At 42.2% G+C, this 8,109-nt stretch overlaps 1 protein-coding gene across 1 annotated transcript in view; it reads right to left on the reverse strand.

Annotated features, from left to right (window-relative positions):
* Nucleotides 1-8,109, reverse strand: part of rbfox3a (RNA binding fox-1 homolog 3a) — a gene marked incomplete in the record, with an annotated part of 614,011 nt that overhangs the window by 347,275 nt on the left and 258,627 nt on the right.

An 8,109-nucleotide genomic window follows, 5' to 3' on the forward strand; every position in this document is an offset into this window, starting at 1 on the left:
ACAACTTCAATTTCACCCTATGAAGCCATCAAACCACCCATTAAGCCATCAAGTTGCCCTCTTTGTCCTTGCTCTTTGCCTGACAACAGCAGAGAGTGGGGGCCATGCCCCCCCACCACAGAAGCAGGTTTCGTCTGGGGCCAGACTATTAAGAGTATTCTATTACTGTTAGGCTAACCTGTCACGCTCGGATGTGGCTCTGTTTATTGTGAAAGGGCAGCGGATAAAACTCAATCAGTGGGACAAACGATCACGCCGCCGCCATCCGTCAGGACCGTCTCCGACACAGATGCAGACCCATGCACTTTCTGCAACTTTCCTGCTAATGGCGTCTCATGGTCGCCGGGCGAACCGCTGCACACGGCGGCGCGAGGATGCTCGAGATGTAACCTCACCCTCCGCCCAAGTTCAAAGTAAGACAATGCCAGTGGATGCTGCGGTTATTAAAAAACTCATATCGTAATGAAACAGCCGCGTCCGCCGTCACATATCCCGCCTGCAGCGACTCCCTTTTTCATGGGATCCATCAAGGGAGGGCCACAATTAACTGACTAATTTGATTAGGAGATAATGCAAGTCCCACTTAATGGAAAGGACAGACTTCACAACACAGGCAGATTAGTTTGGTGGATGCCTGCTTATTAATTAAGACAGCCCTCCCTGCCCATAATAAGTCAAACGCACAGATGCGGTTTTATGGGTCATGTTCTGCAGACGGAATGAAAACGGGAAAATTAAAATGCTAAATCATAAGAACAAAAAATAACCCGAAAATGTTCTGATTAAACTTTTCCAAAAGTTTGGCGCCTTTTTGCATCGTTGTGTCATAAAAATCTGTGGTTTTGTCTTTTCTCACTTCAGAAACAAACTTTACTTAAAGGTGAAGATCCACGAACTGAAAGTTCAAGTTTTTCAAATTTGATCAAGAACAGAAGAAGTTGTTACATAAAAATGTGGAAATTGATCTTTTTTCTTTATTCTGCATGTTTTAATACCAAAAGAGTCATTTGGTCCAATTCCTAAGAAACCAGAACCCGACCAGAGCCGCCAAATCCCAATTAATCTGATAGAAAATACACTTTATTTATTAAGCCATTCCTTTATACAATGTAGCTTTCAAATATTTACAATAATTCATTTAAAAAGCATTTTTTTTCTTTTAATAACAACTTTAAGTCCTTTACTTTTGAGAGCAGCACATACGTGTTCCTTTCAAAATAAAATACACTGTGTCAAATAAGAACTTCCTGTTGCAGCAGCTTTACTTAACTTAAACAGAAAACCAAGTCAGACATGACACTTTCTATCATTATGAAAACAAGCAGACGCTTCTATGCAGCATAGATAAGAATATATGCTTAACTTAAACTAATTTAATATTTATTCAAAGTGTTGGCATTGTTCTTAAAGGTGACAGCCACGATGGAAGGATAGAAGAGCCACATGAAGCCCCAGAGCTTCAGCTTGCAGACCTCTGATCTATAATCTATTATTAAATATATGGAAAAGTGCATCCAATGTTTGTTTATTGGATGTTTTAACATCCTCTTATTTGCTACGTGGTTTATAGCTTGTGTTTTTCTAACATTAAACTTAAGATAAAAAGAAAAAAGAAATAAACATGAAAAAAGCTTTCAAATTTCTATAGAAAGCTTTTATTTGCAATAAAGGATATAAAACAAATTATGAAAAATGATGATGACTCTAATTCACGCTAATCTTGGTGAAGAACTTAAAAAAAAAAAACAACTCATTAGGAAACGAAACGAATCTCCAGGAAGTCAACAGTTGATGTGCTGTCAGCCCTAAATTAGAAAGTAATAAAAAAAAGAACAGCTAAGAAAACAAAACAACTCACATGGTAAATAGCTAATTAAATGGAAAAAATATATTTAAAAAAGTTAAAATTAATTACAGAAAGTGGAGAAATGAGAATGAATGAATTACAAAAGTAGTTTATACAAATATAATCCTGAAGATTTCTATCATCAGATGTGACCGTAACATCTGTCCAACACAAGAGCTGTCATCTGTTTGCTGTTGGACAAGTAAGAAGAAAAATCACGAAAATGAGACAATAAATAAAAAATAATACTAATAAAATGCTGGTTTGGCGTCGTTTATTAATCTATTGAAATGTTTACGCCACTTTCTCCTGGGAGGCTGCAGACAGAGAACCGCCGCGCTGCGACAGGACAAAAACGCTCGGATTAACATGGAGCTCGCGAACTCAACACCCCAGCAGACAGACAGCCGCTGCGGGGGGGGCAGCCTGCTCGGGTCACCTGAACTGGGATGTTTTACTTATTTTCGTGGAGAAAATAAAAATAGAAAAGGTCCTCTATTTCACCCCCTCTTGGATTAATGCGGGACAGTCACAGAGTCACAGAGGCACAGAAACACAGTGGAAGCGGCTGTCATCCAGACACACCCCCCGAGTGAGATCAAAGACCCGGTAACCCCTCTGGCACTGCGGCGTCTAGCTCACACGTTTGACAGGCGGTGAGCGGCGAATTCGCCATGTGGTGAAAGAGGGGCGGGCCGTCAGTTTGGAGCTTGGGTGTTGGGGAGTTCTGATTTAAAAGGAACAGCCAGCACATCAGCAATATGTTGATTTGGGATGCAGGCATTATTTTTTATTACTAAGGGACCAAAATTGGCGCCGATTAAGAACCAAAACCAAAGAACCGCTTTGGCACCGGAACCGAATGAAACCCAATCGGTGCCCAACCATAGTCACAACACAATAGAGACGGATCACAGTAAAGTCTGCTAACATTTGATGACAAAAGAATAATCAGAAAAATGACTCAGAGATTGTAGATTTAAGTCAAAATGAAATAAAAATGTTCTCTATATTAAAAGAAAGCTAAAAGGAAGATTAGAAGCTACAAAAACAATTTAATAATGACAATAGAATCGTCTGAAATTGATGTAAAATATTTGAAAACGGTGAATAAGTCTCCAGTTTTTCTTTTCTGTTCCAAATTAGAGTCTAGAACGGATGAACTTTTAGAAAAACTCCACTTGGATTCATTAGAACCGAATGAACTGACAGAACTGTTCCTTCTGACTTTTAAAGTTGTCACATCTCTGATTCACTATTCAATATTAAAAACAAGGTTCTGCAGTGTTCCTTAGATGTAACTAAGTTTGTGAAATGAGCTCCAGTGTGACTAGAAGTGGATCTTTGAGTTCCTGCGGCTGCAGGAGAACCGACGGAGGAGAGGATGAAGGATGACTGTATCGGTGCGTCTCCGCCGCGGCGCTTCGGCCGGCGTGCTCTCTTATTCTGGGCACACCGCATTCCCAAAGCGCTCTATTTACAGTGGCCGAATCCCCGCAGTGTCGCGCAGGAAGAGTATAATCTCCCAGCGGTATTCTGGGTGGTGAATCTGCCGGCGTTTGTCTGCGCATACCAATGGCAACCTCACCTCTGAGAGCGAGCGAGAAAGAAAAAAAAAAACCTGTGAAAGGAAGCTGTAGGGGCCACGGCGGCGTCAGGTAACATGAATACCACCTGCCGGGGTGCAGTCACGCTGCGCTGAATTCAATCAGGCGGCTTGTAAAGCGGCGGCGTGGATGTGGTGTTTATGCAGGGGGTGAGGGTCCTCCTGGTCAGGAGAAAATATGATCATCTGACAAACAGGTTTCAGGACAATGCAGGTTAAACTGCTGGGAGATAAGGGACGCCCCCCACGTCCCTGCAGACAGCTTTAAAACCTGTTTCCAACAAAGCGCCGCGCTCCTGCAGCCGCCGATAAAGCCTGGGGCGCCGCAGACGCCCGGCGACGGCCCCGGTCTGCCAGGTGACTCCCCCGCCGGTCTGGGTGAGATTCTGGGCCTCACCAGGGGATCCCCCACATCATTTAGCGCCTCATGCAGATCGCTGCTAGTGGCAACGCAGCCCTCCGGGCCCGGGGAATTAATGTAGCAGCACCGGCAGCAGTGATTTATTAAAATAACACCGCCGTGGCAGAGCGGGCCGGGCTTCCACGGCTCTTCCCCATCTGCCGCAGAGGACGGAAATGGAACCAGCGAGATCCAGAGTGCAGCAGAGACGGAGGGAAAGTGCACAAATTGTGCAGCAGTCCTGGCTGTCATTGCTTATTTATTTACCCTCTTTCCATTTGAGTCAGGCCTTGAATTAAATTGATCCCTCCTGCCGCGTTTTGCCTTGTTGAACAAGTGCAAAGCCCCGTTAAGTGTCTGTGAAAGGCTGCTGATTGTGTTTGCGGCGCCCCGGGTGTGCTGCGGCCGTCCGCTCCCCTCTATCTCCTCCGGACAGACGGGATTAGAGGCTGAGAGAGGGGCTGAATGACCCTCTGGGGGGGCAGGAGACAGGCAGGCAGCGAGCCGCTCGCTTTGGAGCTAACACGCAAATTTGCAATGACAAATACCAGCCGGTGCAGGCTCAGGCACACAAATTCCTGCAGTTTAAACTTAGCTCGCCCCTTTTGGACGGCGTGCATCCACCAGCGAGATTCCCATTTCCACTTTCAGCAGATTACGCTGCAGCTTCCGGAATCCTGCAGGATCCGCGGTGATCCAAGACCACCAAAAAAACGACTCAAACCTGTTCCTGTGATGGCGTTGGACTCATAGACTGTACGAGAACTGGGCTCAGTGACTCCTCCCCCTGGCGTTTCAAACAGGAAGTGGTTCCAAGAAGCCAAAATCCCATAGACTCGATCACTCTTTTGGTCAGAATAACCATTCTTCGTCTCTAAAGACCAACTCTGATTAAAAAGGTGTTTTTAACATTTTCTTATGGCATTTTTCTGATTATAGAGGACATAAATAAACTCAAAATTGCATTTCTGTGTATTTCTTTATTCAAATTGTTGTGAGTCAGGAGCAGACAAAAAAATCCCGTTTGAAAAAAATCATATTGGTGTCCCTACCAAGGGTGTGCCGAAATATTGATACTGCGATACATCGTGATATTTAGTCCTGCGATTGATTCTCGATGGGTTCTCACCAAGTATCGATCTTTTGTTTGAAGAGGCTGTAAATCGTCTCTCCTCCTTTGGTGAGACGTTCTTTTGGATGTAGATAGGGGGCGTGCGTTGCACCAATGTGCAATTGTGTTATTGCAGTATCACAATATCATCAATATCGTGAGCCACGTATCGCATCGTATTATGAGGTACCACTGATTCAGCCCTAGTCTCTACTGCTATCGTGTGGTCTAGTTCATAGTAAAGTTCGCATGCGAGTATCCACGGTAACTGCAACCAACGTCTACTTAGAGGAACATATGAAGTTAGAGTTACATTAGGAAGGAAAAATTTAGTGAAAATGTTTGTTTTTTTTAAACTGTGTCAGAGTGAAACAATGTGCAGTAGCGTCTTCTAATTGGTTGTTCAGGTTAAATGACGCCGTATGCAGATGATTGGCTGTAAAATTCCAATTGCAGACGACGTCATCAGCTTGAGTCACATTTAGCAGCGATTAGGTTGATTCCCCTCCGATGGTCCTGTGACCGAAGCAACCTGAGCGATTACGAATTGATATAAACTTACTCAAAATCTACTAAAATCCAGCTGCACAAAGCAGCTTTTCTCTGTATCAGAATGATCTGATTCTGACTTAACATGTAAACCAGGACTATCAAACTTGAACTCTCTAAAACTACATTTTAAATCTTTAAAGCCGTAACTTTTTAACAAAATTATGAGCTAGATATATAGCATTACCTGAGATGATGCTAGTGAGGATACTGTAAATCAAATCAAACTTTATTTATATAGCACTTTTCATATAGAATATAACACAAAGTGCTTTACATGTAAATAAAACAATCTGAGAAATGAACTATAAAAATGTAAGATACAATAAAAATACATAAGCTGAACTTGACTGCTAAAAACGCTGAAGCTGATAGCCAGTTAAATTATTAGCTAAAAAGCTAATTAACCTAAAAACTAAAAAAAAAAGAAAAAAAACTTAGGTTAGCCAAAACAGCATTTATATTTTATATCTTGTACATTTTATATTTTATTTATCTGTCTCTGAGTGACATTTCTGGTTTTAACACGTTTGTAACAGTGCTGTGTGAGATATGGAGTTTTTTAATTTCCCTGCGGGCACATCCCAAAAGGACTAATAAAGCTGTCTATCTATCTATCTATGTAGCTGAAATGTTAGCTATGTTTCAAAATGAATTAAAAAAAAGAAAAACGCCTAAATTAGCCAAAATAGCTGACATGTAGCTGAAATATCAGCTAAACTCCAAAATAGCCCAAAAAAAATCTTAGCAAAAAAGTTAGCAGAATGACATTTTTAAAACTTTAACTTTCTAACACAATTATGAATAATAAAAAGACAGGAACATTATTCCAGAATAAATCAACTTAAACCTTAAATAACTTTCAATATTTTACTCTCCATAAAAATATATTTTGTCAAAATAATACTAGCGGGAAATAAGTGCAAGATAACATCGGGTCATTAATAACAATAAAATAAAATGATCTGGAGGGCCGGATAGAATTACCTGGAGGGCCGGATCCGGCCCCCGGGCCTCGACTTTGACACATTTGATGTAAACGGTCAAATCTTTACTATGTTAAGTATGTGTTATGTGAGCATCATCCTCTCCGGCGTTAATCGACTAAAATCTTCCATCAGATGTTTAAACGCTCTGTTTACTCTTCAGAATCTACAGCCTCGTTCTGGAAGTTCATCCGTGTTTTTTCGTGGTATTAGATCCGGTTTCCGGCATTTTCCGTCAGACTGTCGGTGGATTGTGCAGCTCTCTGCCTCTGCTCAGGACGTCACGTCAAAAAAACCCACTGAGAACTCTTCAGCTCTGATAAAACATCACTGTTTGCTATGAGAACACGCCATTCCACGAGAGGTCGCACATTTACATACATTTACATTCCCGACATTCAGCTGACACTCTTATCCAAAGTGGATTACTATACATGGAGAGTGGAGTCATTTCAAACAGCTGAAATGCAAATACTTCAAACCGCCGAGTGCAAAGGCTAAATTCTGAGTGGCTGGAAGACACAAAAAACACCGGATCAGGAAGAAAAAAGGATTCACTCGATGCTTTTATGATCAGCAGTAAAAACAAAAATGGTCCCCAGAGCCCCCCAGGGGATGTTACAGTACAGCTCCCCCAACGGAGCGGCTCTCATTCACATCAAGGAGCGCCGGACGGGTTCGGATGGGACGACCGCGACGCCGGGCACCTTCCTCTGCAGGCCGGAGGAGGCGCTCTGGACACGGCGCGTACGCCCGTCAGAGGTTTTATTTACGTTATTACACAAGTTTACCCCGAAAACAATATTAGTTTCAATTTAAATCTGATTTAAATTGAGATTCTCATTTGTTTTGTTCATGAGGATTTAAGTTTTGGAAAGAGATCCACAGATTCATCACCGACTCCATTTAGAATGGCTTTCATCTGTATCTCAGAGATGTTATTTTTGGTTTCTACAACTTTAGGTCTAAAGATCATGATGCTTTCTGTTTTATTAACATTTGTGGACAAGTTTCACATCCATAAACGTAAAGTAATGAACAAAAATACAGAATTTTTGGCTCTTAAAATAGGATTTTAACAATGTTTAAAAACAATCTCAGGCTCAAAAAACACTAGACATCTGGAAATCAGTCAATCTTTTTTGTCTCATGTTTGTTTACAGCCCTGTAGTTTCTTTTTTTCTTGTCTCGCCATTTAATTGTTATATTTGTTTGAGTAAAATAAATAATAAATGAAATAAAGGAGTGGAGAGGCTCCAGCGGCGTTTACATCTCACACGCCTCATCAAACCCCGCCTCTTTGTCGTCACGTTTCAATAAAGTTACATTTTCTGAGGGGTTTTTTCTGAAAACAGGCCGTCCGTCCGTCTGGGCGGCCGAGCCCCTCGCCACTCCGGGAAAATACCTCCCATTCAAACTGGAAGTGGCAGGGCTCAGATCAAATCAAGTCAGATCAAATCCTGCTCGGGTGAAGACGTGAGGAAAAAACAACTTCACTTTCACGACGACTCCCGCCAACAATGTCCTAAATGACGCCGATACAGTCGATCGGCGAGGACGGCGAGGAGGTCAGAGGTCAGGGACGCTCGGATGCCGGTGTTTGTTCTGGAC

Source organism: Oryzias melastigma, linkage group LG8 (genome assembly GCF_002922805.2).
Source record: "Oryzias melastigma strain HK-1 linkage group LG8, ASM292280v2, whole genome shotgun sequence".
Taxonomy (NCBI): domain Eukaryota; kingdom Metazoa; phylum Chordata; class Actinopteri; order Beloniformes; family Adrianichthyidae; genus Oryzias; species Oryzias melastigma.